The following is a 15669-nucleotide window of genomic DNA, read 5'->3' as shown; positions in this document are numbered from 1 at the left end:
CTTAATCTATACCAATTATATAGAAATCTCTGGTGGTAGGACGCAAACACCAGTAATTTTTTTTTTTTTTTTTTGAGATGGAGTTTTGCTCTTGTTACCCAGGCTGGAGTGCAATGGCACGATCTCGGCTCACTGCAACCTCCGCCTCCCGGGTTGAGGCAATTCTCCTGCCTCAGCCTCCTGAGTAGCTGGGATTACAGGCACGCACCACCATGCCCAGCTAATTTTTTGTATTTTCAGTAGAGACGGGGTTTCACCATGTTGACCAAGATGGTCTCGATCTCTTGACCTCGTGATCCACCCGCCTTGGCCTCCCAAAGTGCTGGGATTACAGGCTTGAGCCACCGCACCCGGCCCAGCACCAGTAATTTTTAAAGCACTCCAGGTGATTCCAACATAGACCCAAATTTGAGATCCGAATAGATCTTTGTCTTCCACCATAGCATGGTATGGAGTGTCCTGTGGTAAGGGCCATAACCTCACATTGGATAGAGACTTATTTGGGGAATCTCAAAACTAAAGAATTTGGACAAAGTTGACATTTACCAAAGTATAATCTGTGAAATCCTAGTTCTATGACATATTAGCAAGAATTAATTATAGATAAAACAGGGCACGGCCAGGTACAGTGGCTCACGCCTGCAATCCCAGCACTTTGGGAGGCCAAGGTAGGTGAATCATTTGAGGTCAGGAGTTTGAGACCAGCTTGGCCAACATGGTGAAACCCTAACTCTACTAAAAATATACAAAGATTAGCTTGGCATAGTGGCACACACCTGTAATCCCAGCTACTTAGGAGGCTGAGGCATGAGAATTGCTTGATCCGGGAAGGTGGAGGTTGCAGTGAGCCGAGATTTTGCCACTGCACTCCAGCCTGAGTGACAGAGTGAGACTCTGCAAAATTAATAATAATAATAATAATAATAATAATACATTTGTTTGTTTATTTATTTTATTTTATTTTTTGAGACGGAGTTTCACTCTTGTTACCCAGGCTGGAGTGCAATGGCGCGATCTCGGCTCACCGCAACCTCCGCCTCCTGGGTTCAGGCAATTCTCCTGCCTCAGCCTCCTGAGTAGCTGGGATTACAGGCACGCACCACCATGCCTAGCTAACTTTTTGTATTGTTAGTAGAGACGGGGTCTCACCATGAGACCATCCTGGTCTCAATCTCTTGACCTCGTGATCCACCCGCCTCGGCCTCCCAAAGTGCTGGGATTACAGGCCTGAGCCATCGCACCCGGCCCTACGTTTGTGAAATACTTGGTTAATCATTAACCACACAGGTGGCTTTTTTTTCTTATTGCTATTTTGTTATTGTTTTTAACTTAGCCCTTTTGGAGCCTTTAAAATTCATACATGCACTGTAACTATCAAAAAGAGAGTCTAGTATGTAATATATGGCATTGTTTACTTTGAGCCAGAGAACAATAGTATGATTATATCTTACCGTACCTATTTTATGAACGACGAAATTGATGTTTTAGTGATTCAGTAACTTGCACAAGTTTACACAATAATTGACAAAGCTGGAATTCAAATTGGGTCTCATAATTCTTGGTCCTATAACATTTCTTTGTATTAAAATTATCAATATTTTCAGGGAAGTCCTCTGCACAATAGATTTGCCTAACAAGCAATTAATATACTCTAATAGTACTGACCACTGTCAAGTGATTTTCATTCTTTTAGGCACTGCAATGTTGGAGTGAAATTTTCCCACTAAAAACTCCCTGGATTCTGCTTATTGGACTAAATATGCTTTATGTGCATTGTAGAATAATTTCCCACAATCACCTTCAGTCCAGCTTTCACTCCCCTAAGGAAGCCACCACTCCCACCGATGCCTCACATGGCTTGTATCCCTTTTTCTGCCTCTCAGAGCTCTTAAGTTCGTAGGTGATTCTTCAAACAAACAAGCTCTTGTGACACTGGCTCTTTTTTTTCCTTTTTAATGATTGACTGTGCAGGGTACCATGGGAATATGCATGAAAGCTTAATTATATTTCCTGCCTCGCTGAGTGAATGTTGGATAGAAGGATGGCTCTGCTCTGCCTGTAGTGTAAAACATCACAGAGATCAGATCGGTTCCCCAGCATTTGCACATGGCTGATAATCAGCTCTCCACATAAACAGGCAGACAGATGAAGTCAGTTATCTGAGAAGGTGTCCATGTCCTGTTAGCATCTGTATCTGTCTTGTCTTTACACTCTCACTGCAAACTCAACAGTAGGCTGAGCAAGCCAGAGCCTCTCCAGGTCAGGACAAGTCAGTGGTACCACCTGGAAATAGTCAATACAACACTTCATATTTCTGGAATCACAAGAGAGTCAATTCCCACCATGAGCATCTTTGTCAGATAACCAAAACGTGTGCTTTAAGTGCCCAAGCATTAAGCGCATTCACATTTTTCAGATCAGAAACCTCAATGTGCACAATGTGCTTTCTTGATGCAACGCTCGTTTACTGAGCACTAACTGTATTCCAGTGACAACTACTGAAGACAAAAATACAGATTAAAAAATAGATGTAAGATGAACACTCAAGAGTATTTCCTTTGGATAAAGCACAGATTTTAATGCACAGACCTCAGGGTTACAACCATTCTGACTGTTCAGAAGAGCTTTGTCTTTTCTCTCTGATTCTTGGCTCTGCTGTTGATACGTGAGGCTTTTGGGGAAGTGACCCCAAGATAAAAGAGTTGTTTTTGTAAATACCCTCCCCGATCATTCCTTAGGAGCCAACCATATGCATAGCACACTTTAGTCATCAGTGATATTACAGTAAATGAAACAAAAACCTTTTCTTTTAGCAGGAGGGACACGGCTAATCAAATCCTAGATAAAAGCTTATGCAGAGGGCAGTAGGAACATCAGAACTACATCTACATTCAAATAGTCATATGTTTATTCAATTTCCAGGTATTCTGTAGGGCAGAATGGTACACTGCAAGTGGAATCAAATTAGGAGAGGTCCACAGAACTCTCTGATATGCTCCTACTTCAATTAGTAAAGCTTGAAGCTGCTTCTATCTCAGAAGGAACTGACATCATTTCTATTCAGTTGTATGTTCACCAGCCTCTTTAATACAGCACCAGGGATTAAATGTTTCCCAATAGACAATGCAGGTGTCACTTCTGAGAAACGTGCACACTCTGTTAACACTAAAGGTGGCAGCCAATTCTGGAACTATAATTGGAGCTTTTCTTCTCCATTCCAGTTGCATGATTTATCTTTCTCTTCAGTGACTTCCCTAACTTTATAAGTGAATACAAAGGCTCAGCTTCATGCTGCAGCAATGATATTTGCTTAATCCCTTTAGCCATCTGTAAAGCAGGGGTAACAGACTCTATCAACTCATCAGTTATGTGTGTCTGTGTGGGAGTGCACTGGCATAATGCAGGTATTACATCCAATGAAGCCCACCTGAAAGCATATTTGTGTTTATTTAAAGATTTAAATAATACAGGGTAAAAGTGAGGCTTTTGAGCCTAGAATATTCCTCAGAGCTAGATAGTCACATTGCCCATTTTGCACATGACTGTAGTCATTGGTCTTTAATTTTTATTCTAGGTTTAGATGACATGCTTAATCGTAGCACTTTGGGAGGTTGAGGCAGACAGATCACCTGAGGTCAGGAGTTTGAGACCAATCTGACCAACATGGAGAAACCCTGTTTCTATTAAAAATACAAAATTAGCCGAGCATGGTGGCACATGCCTGTAATCCCAGCTACTCAGGAGGCTGAGTCTGGAGAATCCCTCGAACCCAGGAGGCAGAGGTTGTGGTGAGCTGAGATCGCACCATTGCACTCCAGCTTGGGCAACAAAACAAAGGGCAAAACTCCATCTCCAAACAAAAAAAAAAAAAGAATACTACATGGAACTCTAGAATTTGCTTTAGCCAAATTCAAATTCTGTGTAGTGTTAACTCATTTTTCAGTAGGTTCTTTATTAACAGCCAAATCCCTTGATTATGACACGTCTGTGAACTTTCTTGTTAATCTTACTTACAAGTCACATAATGCCTGAATACATTTCTCTGAAATGTTGTTGAGATAAAAGAGCTGACAGTGACAGTAATTAACTTCTAAATAAATATTAAAATGAGAGGGCATTCTAAATACCCCCAGTGCAATGGATACATGACGGAGTTTTTAGGACATTAGGCAGCCAGTCTGTCACCATATGAGCTGAGAGTGGCTTTGCCACTGATTTTGGAAGATGTTCCTTTATACTATTTAGCCTATTTAGCCTCTTCTTTCAGTTCTCGGTTTTAGCTAAAACACATATTTTATAGCTTGCTTTTCACACATTTGGCCACTTCACCATATGTTCTCCTGTCCAATTCTCCACAGCTTACATGCATATCTAAATTCTCCCTAGGTAGGGACCAAATTTAATGGTTTCCTTTTCCCACCTCCCACCCCATCGTGGTGGATCCTTGCACACAGCCGGCTGAAAACCCAATTGGTGCTCCACATGTCTGTGTTGAATTGAGGTTCATTTGCTCACAAGATATTCATCTCAAATCTGTCAAACGAAAACTGTGAAAGTGCCATGTGATTGGCTGAGGCTGTCTGTGCCATAGGAAAGCAGAAATCACACCAGCACAAGTGCCAAGTCTGGCATCCGACTGACAGGGTTGAAATACGAGCTCCGACACAGATTAGAAGTAACTTTGGACAGGTTACTTAAAATCCGTAAGTCTTAATTTCCTCACACATGAAATGTGGAACACACAGGACTTTTGTGATAGAGACGTTGCAATTATTAAATGGCATGACACAAATAAAATGCTTCACCTAGGGCTTGGCAAGTGGTCAACCACCGGCAGCTATTACACTTCATTAGGAGTTCAGATGAGGGATCTCTGAGTTACAGTGCCTTGGCGAAGCTTCCTGCAAAAGGCAAATAGAGACCAGCTTCAGTACCAGGATTTACCTGAATATTTTGACTTTTAAAAAATGGTACCAGCAGTAAAAATGATGCGGCTTGATCTGGATTCTCAAGGGAGTCTTGTCTTTAGCTTTGGAGGTAATGAACTGCTGTTTCTCTCTGCCCCTCCCCATAACCTGCACCCGTCCCTTGGAGGACAGGAGTAGTGGTGGGTGGCCAGCACTGCTCCCTGCCTGTTGTTAGTTTTGTTCCCCCTGTGTCAGTGAGTGGCTCAAGAATCCTAAAGCGAGTCAACTCAAAAACTTTCTGACCCAGGCAAGTACAAGAAAGATGAGCCTAGATGAGGTCAAAATGCAGAGTAAAGGCAACGAAAACATAGAAAGCTGAGATCCAGGAGTAACAAGGCAGATGGAATGAAGACTTCCTGGATGTACTGTGGAAATGACTGCATGTGATGACAGTTTGATGTTGCCATGTTCCTAGGTAAGGGGGCTGCGGGATAGATCAAGAGTATTTAAGGGGTAGACCTCAGTGTGCACCTGTGAACCTCTCCGACCTCACAGATCTCAGGCAATTTAAGAGTAATCTGCTTGTGAAACTTAATCAGCTTGAATGTTGGTTTGTGTGTGTGTGTGTGTGTGTGTGTGTGTGTGTGTGTGTGTGGTTTATTTGAACATTGTGATGCTATCAGGCAAATAGAATTGGCAAGAGGTCACAGGGCCTCCTCTGTCTTATTGAATAATAGCTTAATTAAGCCAAAGTAGGAAATGCTAGAGCAAATAAACACATAGATTGATGAGTGCACTGAGCATGTAGCATGTAGGGGAAGGGGCACACTGTGGTAGAGGGACCTCTGTGCTGGCTGAGAGGTTGTCCCAGCTCTAGACCTGGCACTGCCATTCATCACCGTGTAGTACAGAGCAGCGGCTCTTAGAGGGTGGTCCTGAGCTAGCAGCATCACAGGAACTTGTGTTAGAAATACCAATTTTCAGGTCTTACCCTAAACCTACCAATGAAGCGTGCTGGGGTGGGGCCTGGAGAAATGTTTGAACAAATTCTCCATGTGATTCTGATGCTCACTTAAGTTTGAGAACCACACTAAAGTGTTGAGAATCGAGGAGTTTGCACTCATGTTCTTTGTATTTGCACTGCATTTTCAGGTCATTGTGTGTTTTGTCCAATCAAGGAGCTCCTTAGAGTCAGAATTTTGCAGCCACAGATACACAATCTCTTGTTATCTATTCCCTGGACTTTGATGTCCCTCCACTATATCTAGATCTTCAAAAAAATAAAAAGAAAGTGACGACTTGTTACCAGGGCTAGAATCTGAATGGGTTCCACAGAAAACATTCTCAGGTTTTGTAGAACACCTTGTTCCTTCCCTTAGAGAGAACAATGATACAAATTTTGGGGGTTGCTGTGATTAGCTAGAGGCAGGGGCTGCTAGTTATAAGACTGGAAGACTTTCTTAATTTCTCCTACCTTTTGGAAAACTGTCAGGGAGCTATTTTCAAAGCTCACCATAAAAATTCAGCCAGTGGTTATTATTTCTCCATTTAGGTCACACATTTATGTTCTAGTCATTGGGCCTTGGATTAGCCTGGATTGATCCAAGGCTAAGGACTCTAAAAGTCCTCTGCAGTGGAATGTGTCTGCTGGGTGGTAGAGGACCCAACTTTTTCCAGAAGGAAGTCAGACTGGCACTTTTAATATTGTGACTTTCTCCTGTCTCTGCCTGGGATTTATTTCTCCATCCATTTTCCAATCTTGTTTTTCTAAATTCAAATAATTTCTTAGTTTGAACCCGCAATTGTTATGTGCAATCATTTATAATTTTTCATTTTTCTCCTAACATGTTTCTGTCTCTTATGCCATAGACACCCCACCCCTATTTTTCTTTCTGCCATTTCATTTAATCTTCTTTATAATTTATTCTGTAAATGTGCTCCTTGTGATAACCTTATATGAGATGTCATTTCTGTGATGAAAGTAGGCCAATAATTCAGAGAATATTATTTCTGCACCTCTTTGCCCATCCTCCAGGAATTACTTGTAAATAATGTTGATTAATTTACAATCAGCACTTTTTAAAGCAGGATTTCATCTATAGCATAAAAATGCAATTTTAGATCTTATTGCACTGACACACATTCTTAAAGAATAAAATGTACTTAAAACTAAATGATGGAGGTACCTTTTCAATGATGTAGAAGTTTTATTTTCAGGTCCTCTATAATTTTTTTATGGTCTGCTCACTTCATCCTTCAATATCTCCAAATAACCTTGTACAATATATATGGTAAACTAGTCCGTTGCATTCTATACAAATAATTAAAACTTATTGACTCTTCAAGCTCTTGTGTAGCATGGACTGAAAGATTAGGAGCTGCAGACCAGAAATAAGGGGGCTAAGGGTCTTTCCTGTTTCCTCATCTTCCTTTTCCCTTCTTTTATTTCTCCCTTTTGGAATATCTCTTCCTTCCTTCCTCTTTCTTCTTTCATAGAAACCAGTGTTATTTATTTATTTTTATTGTGTATTTTCAGGTTATGCAACATGATGTTTTGGTACACGTATGTACAGTTAAGTGACTGCCACATTCAAGAAAAATAACAGATCCATTTGTTCATGTAGTTGCTTTTTTCTCTCTTTTTTTTCTTTGTGGTAAAAGCACTTGAAACCTCTCTCAAAAAATTTCCAGTATACAGCACAATACTGTTAACTGTAGTTCTCATGCTGTGTATTAATTAGATCTCTGGATTTATCCATCCTACATATGAGAGGACTTCAAAAAGTCCCTGAATAAAGGAAATTAAAAGATAAAAATAAAAACACAAACTTAATCTCTCATCATAAGTTCCATCAAGTTCAATGTACTTTTATAAGAAATGATACCAGCCATTTGGCCTATCCCTAAGAAACTCAGGGTCCTGGCAATTTAACCATGTAGTTGCAGTCTTTTCTTACATTATTAACTGAAGAAAAATGAGTGCCTTATAAAGAATTTTTTGCAGATTAGGAAACAAAGAGAAGAAAGAGCCAAGTCAGGGCTGTAAGGTGGATGCCTAATGTTTTCCCATTGATACTCTCACAAAATTGCCCTTGTTCAATGAGAGGAATGAGCAGAATCATTGTGATGGTGAAGGAGGACTCTGGTGAGGCTTTCTCAGGTGATTTTCTGCCAAAGTTGTGGTTAACTTTCTCAGAACACTTTTCTAATAAGCAGATGTTACTGTTCTTTGGCCCTCCAGAAAGTCAACCAGCAAAACACCGTGGACATTCTAAAAAAAACTGTCGCCATGAACTTTGCCCTTGATAGGTTTCCTTTTGAACTTTTTGAAGACCATGCATATTTGCAACTTAGCCTCTTTTGACTGTCTCTTCTTCCCTTCCCAGACCTGTTCCCACCATTCTAAGCTTTGTTTCTCTGTATTTAAAGATTTGAAATTCCGCAGAGATTATGCAGTATTCAGTTTGCTGTGTCTGGTTTATTTTATTTAGCACAATGTCCTCCATGTTCATTCATGTTGTCACAAATAGCAGGATCTCTTCATTTTTTAAGTGAGACATTTATTGTATATGTGTGTATATGTATATGTAATATATAAAAATATATACATATTATATATGATATATATTTTATGTGTGTGATGTATATTTTCTATATGTGATATATATATATCACAATTTCTTCATCTGTCAGTGGATACTCAGATTGTTTTTTTCTTCCTCACTATTTTGAACAATACTACGATGAACATGGGAGTGCAGATAGCCCTATAAGGTTGTCATTTCCTTTGTCTATACACACTGAAGAGGGATTGCTAGAGCATGTGTTAGTTCTCTTTTCCCTTTACTTTCTGTGTGAACATGGATGTAACTGACCTGCTTACATCGCAGTTTTCTTCCTAAAATGTGAATTCTACTTCTCATGACTCTGTGAATCAGATGATATGATGCATGTGAGATAACTTTGTGCATTGTTTTCCCACCTAATTTCCTACTGGACATTATCACTTGAAGGTAATAGAGCCATATCATTTCCTTCCCTAAACTTCCTTTGTCAATTAAAAGTAATGGCAAACCCACAATTACTTTTGCACCAACCTAATATTTCAGTACATGAGAACAAAAACAGAAACTGAGATGTAATCCTGGGTTCTTCACTTTCCTGCAACACAGATCTTGCTACTTAAATTTTTCCCTAATCTGTCTGTTTTTTTTTTCTTTTTTTTGAGACAGAGTTTCGCTGTTGTTACCCAGACTGGAGTGCAATGGTGTGATCTCGGCTCACTGCAACTTCCACCTCCTGGGTTCAGGCAATTCTCCTGCCTCAGCCTCCTGAGTAGCTGGGATTACAGGCACGTGCCACCATGCCTAATTTTTTTTTTTTTTTTTGTATTTTTAGTAGAGGCGGGGTTTCACCACGTTGACCAGGATTGTCTTGATCTCTTGACCTCGTGATCCACCCGCCTTGGCCTCCCAAAGTGCTGGGATTACAGGCTTGAGCCACCGCGCCTGGCCTTCTGTTGTTTTTATTCTAGCTGTAATTACTTTAAAGGCTCAATTTTTCCATTAGCTACATTACTGATGAAGATTCGTGATCCTTGTCCTACTTCCAGTACTGCATGACTTTAATCCTTTTTTTCCCTACAATATAAACAGGGGAAAAGCATAATATTTTTATGCTGCGAACATAATCCTTCTGTTTCTTCTTTAAATCATTCAGTGGCTTCCTCCTGATTTTAAGACATAGTCTAAACCCATTTTAAGAAGTCTTACAGGGTGTTCTTGGCCTAACATCTAATTACAAGGGATTTTGGGGGTCTATATTCCATGTTTTCCTTTACCTGTTGACCCTTGTTCATCTCTTCTCTGTTCTTAACCTACTTTCTCTACAGCAAGACTTCACTTCCACTTTCCTGTTTGCCCTGCCAAATCGTACTCATTTAAGTTTAAATATTACTTTCCACGGGAAACATGCTTGGATTATCGCCCCCTTCCTCCTCTGGATACCATTGCTATGGGCCTTTATAGTGTGCTGTGTTTCCCATTAGAGTTCTCAATACTGGTTATAATTACTTATTTAAACGTCCTTCTCAGAGACTGTATGCTCCACAGTAGAGATAACATCTATCTTGGTCATCATTACTTCTGCAGAGCCTAACACACTCTCAAATAAATGTTTATTGCATGAATGGACTGATGTAATTATTCAAATGTAAATGAGACATGAGGTTTTCCTTCAAGAAGTTTAAGGCAATTAATCCTTGATAAATCACTGTGACATTAGGAAATATACAATAGGTGACTAGTAATAATAAAGGTAATTATAATAGGGCAATAACATTTGCATAGTGCTTATTCCATTCTAGGTGTTGTACTGAGCTCTTATTATGTAAGCTCGCTTCATTTGTACAACTCCTTAAGGCTTCTAATGTCATCATAGTATTGTTTTCATCCTCATGTAACAAAGAAGAGGGGCTGTGTGACTTGACCACAGCCACTCACCTGGTACATGATGTCATGTACTTACATGATGTCACATCTTACTCATTCAGATTCCAAACTGTCTGCCTCTGAAGTTCATATTCTTAATCTGTAGATTATACTGACTCCTTTAGTAAATGATCACTATGCATTTATTGGAGGAAGGAGGTGATAAAAAAAGAAAAGCATTAGAAAGGAAGGAGGGGAGGAAAGAGGAAGAGATAAGAGGAAGGGGACAATGAAGTGAAAATGAGTCTAATGCACTTGAAGGATAGGTTAAATTTGGGCATATGGTGTAAGAGACCATTTACTGCTGTAAAGAAATTGACATGCTCAAGGGAGAAGAGGAGAGGGATCCTTAGTAATGGGGAATGAACAGATTATCTCATTGCAGCCCAGAGCCCTCATCTGAGTTCCAAACACTTAAATCAAATGACCAACTTCATTTTCCACTTGCACGGTTTATATGCATGTTTCTCAACATGTATAAAACCAAGTCCTCATTTTTCCATGCCCTCAAATCTGTTCTATCTGAATCATCCCTATCTCAGTTACTGGAAAGTTAATCTTTCCAGTTACTCAGAAAATTAACTAAGGAATCATCTTTAACTCCTCCCCTTCTCTCATCACCCATATCCCACTTAACAGGAAAACACTCTTGGCTTTCCCGTCAATGCATACTTTAGTCCTACTGCTCTGACTCCCCAGTGATACCTCCCTGATCTGAATAGAGGGTCGAGTTTTCAAAGTCCCTTTCAATACACAGCTAGAAGCAATGCATATAAAACCTTAATTAGAATATTTCACTTTTTTGTTCAAAACTTTGCAGTGATGCAAGTCAGCGTTCTTTTGTAACTTAGAAAGCACTACGTGATTTAGCTTCTATTATTTCATTGACTTCATGTCCCACCCTCCTTGCCCTCTCCTAACCTGCTGCAGTTACACTGGCCTCCAGAACATTCTTCAAGCACACTAGGCACTTTACGGCCTTTACTTCTGCTTCTCCCTTAGCTTTATCAAACATGTGTGTCGTGTCCCACAAGCCTGGCTGAGACCTTATTCCTTATCACTGTCCCCCTGTTAGGCTGCTCCCGTTTTTCTTACAACTTCTTACCTTGTAATACACAATCTCATTCCTTTCTCATTATGTCTATTGGTTATTTTCTGTTCCCTATGGCAGAAATGGAAAGCACATAGGACAATTGTCCTTAACCAGGAAATAGGGCCAGCTCCACAGACATATGCTAGGGCACTTGCATAGGGCCCTGAGCTTATAAGGGCCCTATACTTGAAGCTTAATGTTCTGTGGTTTCTATCATAAAATCCTTAGTACTTTCATGTGTTTTGTCAGCGAAGTCTGTGAGGACAGTGTAACATGAGATGGGAGGGGCCTCTATGCCTTATTTCATGCCCTGTCCTGAGTCTTGCTAACTCCTTTCCTCCTTAGGATCATTTTTGGCCGCATACATCCAAATTCCTGGCTTCCTGGGTCCTGCCTGACCTTTCCTTTTCTTTTTTCTTCTTAGAGACAGAGTCTGTCTGTGCCACTCGGGCTGGAATGCAGTGGTGCAATCATAGCTCACTGCAACATTAAACTCCTAGATTCAAGTGATCCTCCCACCTCAGCCTCCTGAGTACCTGGGACTACAAGTGAACCTCATCATGCCTAGATAATTTTCTTTTAATTTTCTGTAAAGATAAGGTCTTGTTGCATTGCCCAGGCTGGTCTCAAACTGCTGGCCTCAAGCAGTCTTCCTGCCTCACCTCCCAGTGTGCTAGGAATGCCTCACCTTTCTTTACCCTTGAAGTTGTGGTAACACAGAGGTCTATATTTCAACATCGTCCTCCATCCCTAAGGGGAACTGGGTGGCAGGCGAATGTGGATGCAAGTTCAGAGATGTCTCAAGGTGGTAATGCAGCAGTGGCATTTGCCTTGGGTTGGCAATTCACACATATTCATCAGGTAGCTGAGAGGGGGGCTCTTACCCATCCCCAATGTAGGTATTGAGCAGTAATGTTCCTGCACAGAAGTTTAAACTCCATGGTCTGCCTGTCTGCAGGAAATTAGTGCAATGGGCTTTTGAAAGAGAAAGGACCCTGGCCAAAGTCCTGCAATTTTGTTTTTCACTGGGCCCCACAAATTAGATAGCAGGTCCTACTCTGACAGTCACTGATGAATTTTAGTTGCCTAGATATGAACCTTTCATCCAGTAGGTACTCAATAAGTATTATTGAATGAATGTAAACCAGAGTCATGCCATAATGCTTCCTCACATCATTCTCTCAAACCATGGAAGAGGGACAGTTATGATATAGACATACAATTTTAGCTTTAAACTGGATTGTATTGACTTATAATATAACTCTTAAACATTTAATAATGTTTTCATCATGGAATCTGCTGAAAACATTACTAGAATATGTATTTGCCATTAGGAAGGAGAGACTTCCATAGCATCATTGAAAACAACTATTGGAGAAAAATAAGACGGTTTCATGCCTGTGCTTCCACTATTAAGCTGACAAGCTCGCTAAAGACAATGATCGTCATGGTGGATGTAATAGGCCTGGAGAGAAGCAAAACTAGAGCCAAATAACTTGGAATCAGAAGCTGAAAAAAAGCCGAGAGAATGGGACTACAGCCAAACCGAAAAGCAAGTTAGACAATGCAAGAGGTCAAGAGAGGAAAGCTATGGTGAGAGATGTCATAGGGAAGGAGATTGAATGCCCCATGAATGTCACTTGAATGGCCCTGAGTGCAGCTATGGCCTAACAGTTACACACATTCTGACACGCCCAAAACAAAGACCGTAAAACATCCATTTTGGAGTGGGGATAGGGCACGAATTTTTACGTAAAATTGGAAAAAGTAGTGATGTTCTACTTTTCTTCAACAGACTTTTTTCAGTGCTCTGGGACTAAGTATATTGGGATATAAAAATTATGGTGGAGAGCTAAATTATCCTGGCATCCTGGGTAAAGTCATGTTTTACACTTGGGACCTATAATATAGCACCAAATCTGTTCTCAAAGATGACCACCTTCCATCCATGGTAGAAGTGAGGGAGGGGATGGCAGTAAGAAAACATCAGCAAAGCAGCAGCCCCTGGGTTGGTGGGTGGACTTAGATCATTGCATCCCAAGCTGCACATCCTATTAATCTGTTTTGTTGTGTTTTGTTTAATGTAATGTCTAGTATTAAGTTGTGCTTATTTTGGGTTCTCTTCAAAGAATTTCTTTAAGGATATTGATATCATCTTTATTGGTTGTCCCATTTAAAAGGAATTAAGAAGAATTATGATGAGCATTTCTGGTTGCTGACCCAATCCCTAGAATGCCTCCTGAGGGCCCCATTATTGCTGTTATATTTCCATTAGCAGTTCTCAAATTAGCTGTTATGCTGAGAATCAGATGCTACTCAGAGTTGTGCAGCATCCTGTTCTCCTAGTCAGAAAGAGTCCTATAGACTAGCCCATGTCTTGTGGCTACTGAAGTGAAATATATCTATGATCAGACTGTGGAAGAAGCAACAGAAGACAGAGCTAAAATCAAAATAATTTTTATAAAGTAAGATAATCATTTCAGCTGAAGACATCATAGAAATGTATACAGTAAAGATAAAAATATGGCAGCTGATATATAGAAAAGACTGGAATATTTAGACATAGCATACAGATATCAAAAAACTTAGTAGGATGAAGGAACTGTTTTCATTCTAATGATACTATTAGGTTGATATGTAAATAAGTCAGAAACACCATGAACCCATCCTATCCCCAGTGCCAAATATCAATGAGCCTTGAGTGCCATCAAGTTTAAGCCTGAAACAGTTCTATCTTAAAAATTAAAATACTTTATGTGCTTTCTTTGAATCCCCAAATTAAAGGCTCCATTTATAGACAAATTATTATTTAAAAGTATCAAAAGCTTCTAAACGATGTTATGGTTTATATTTATAGTTTATATTCACATTATAGAAAATTTACCATTTTTTTCTCCTCTTATGGTAAAACTTTTAACTATTACACAGTAAAGAATGCCATTTAAAATAGTCAACAAAGGAATTAAACCACAATGAGAAAGATCAATATGAGAGAATAAAAATAAAAATATGCCAAAACTATTATTAAAATAAACAGATAGTTACAATCCTAACAATTATTAAAACTATTTAATTTATAATTAACTCAGAAAATTTTTAGTGACAATCATCTTAGAAAATTAAATGACGTTTCAAGCATACGAAGTCAATCTCTATGCAAATTTCAAAAGGAATTTTATGGACTTTGATAGAGTGTTTCTAAAATAAACTTAAGGACGCATATGAATAAACAAAAGTTAAAGAACAATAAATATATCTGATCCTTATCAGATGCCAAAAGATATTATCTTTAATAATTATTTCTGAAAAGCTCTAATGTAGAAGTACATTAATGTGGAAAAGGGATTGACAGTCCAACAGCAGACTCACTAATAAGCAAATTTTTTTAATGTATTATTGAATTTATATAATAGAAACACAAGTAGGAAAACAAAAATCATTTGCAAAAATAAAAGCTGTGAGAGGCCTTTTACATAAATAAAAATAGTTAATGTTTATAGGTAATATTTGAATTTTCTGAGGAATAAAGAGTGAATTAAAACAAAAATGGAATCTAATTTTTGTCTAACATGTCAACATCTTAATTGAGACTACTAAATAAAATGTGTATGCCCATTTCTTTGTCATGTTTGTTAAGTGAAATAAATATATCAATTTCATATAATGCAAGGGGAAGTGTTTTGGTACAACTTTTCTGGAAATTAATTTGGCAATATACAACAAGGGATATAATTTTAATATACTGTCCTTTGAGCCTTTAATTCTGCTTTGTAAAAGTATTCTAAATAATGATAAATACAGATAAAAATTCATGTATAAGATGTCCTTTTTTATAAACAAAATGTAAAAGACTAACCAGTTGAATCTTAGAATGGCTAGAATATAGAGTATTTAGCCATCTCATATTTGATGTGATCATATGTAAACTGATACAGTTTGAAGATAAATTAGAACCAAAACGTATGAAAGTCTTTAATGTTGCACAAACTTTGTGAGCTAGCAATTCTACTTCTAGAAATTTACCCTGAAATATAATTGCTTATTTTATGATTCCAAATTTTACTTTATGTAGAAATCAGCATACTTTTGCTTTAATATGCCAGATAGAAAATAGTTTAGGCCACACAATCTCTGTGGCAAATATGGTAGTGCCAAAACAGCTACAGATGAAAAACAAGGG

The 15669-nt window shown here is 38.9% G+C and overlaps 2 long non-coding RNA genes across 5 annotated transcripts in view; one reads left to right on the top strand and one right to left on the bottom strand.

Annotated features, from left to right (window-relative positions):
• The window catches only part of LOC118147386 (uncharacterized), an 88097-nt gene that overhangs the window by 48521 nt on the left and 23907 nt on the right, over positions 1–15669 (top strand). The window lies entirely within an intron of this gene.
• Positions 1085–15669, bottom strand: part of LOC118147387 (uncharacterized) — a 103505-nt gene continuing 88920 nt past the window's right edge. For 3 of the 4 annotated variants that reach the window (XR_013526136.1, XR_004733732.3, XR_008476446.2), the window contains one exon: positions 1085–4901. This is a non-coding gene — a long non-coding RNA (uncharacterized LOC118147387). The remainder of the gene's footprint in view (positions 4902–15669) is intronic. The other variant, XR_013526135.1, reaches the window with a different exon arrangement.

This window comes from Callithrix jacchus, chromosome 14, assembly GCF_049354715.1.
Source record: "Callithrix jacchus isolate 240 chromosome 14, calJac240_pri, whole genome shotgun sequence".
In the NCBI taxonomy this organism is placed as follows: domain Eukaryota; kingdom Metazoa; phylum Chordata; class Mammalia; order Primates; family Cebidae; genus Callithrix; species Callithrix jacchus.
This window is presented reverse-complemented; position numbering and strand designations above follow the sequence as displayed.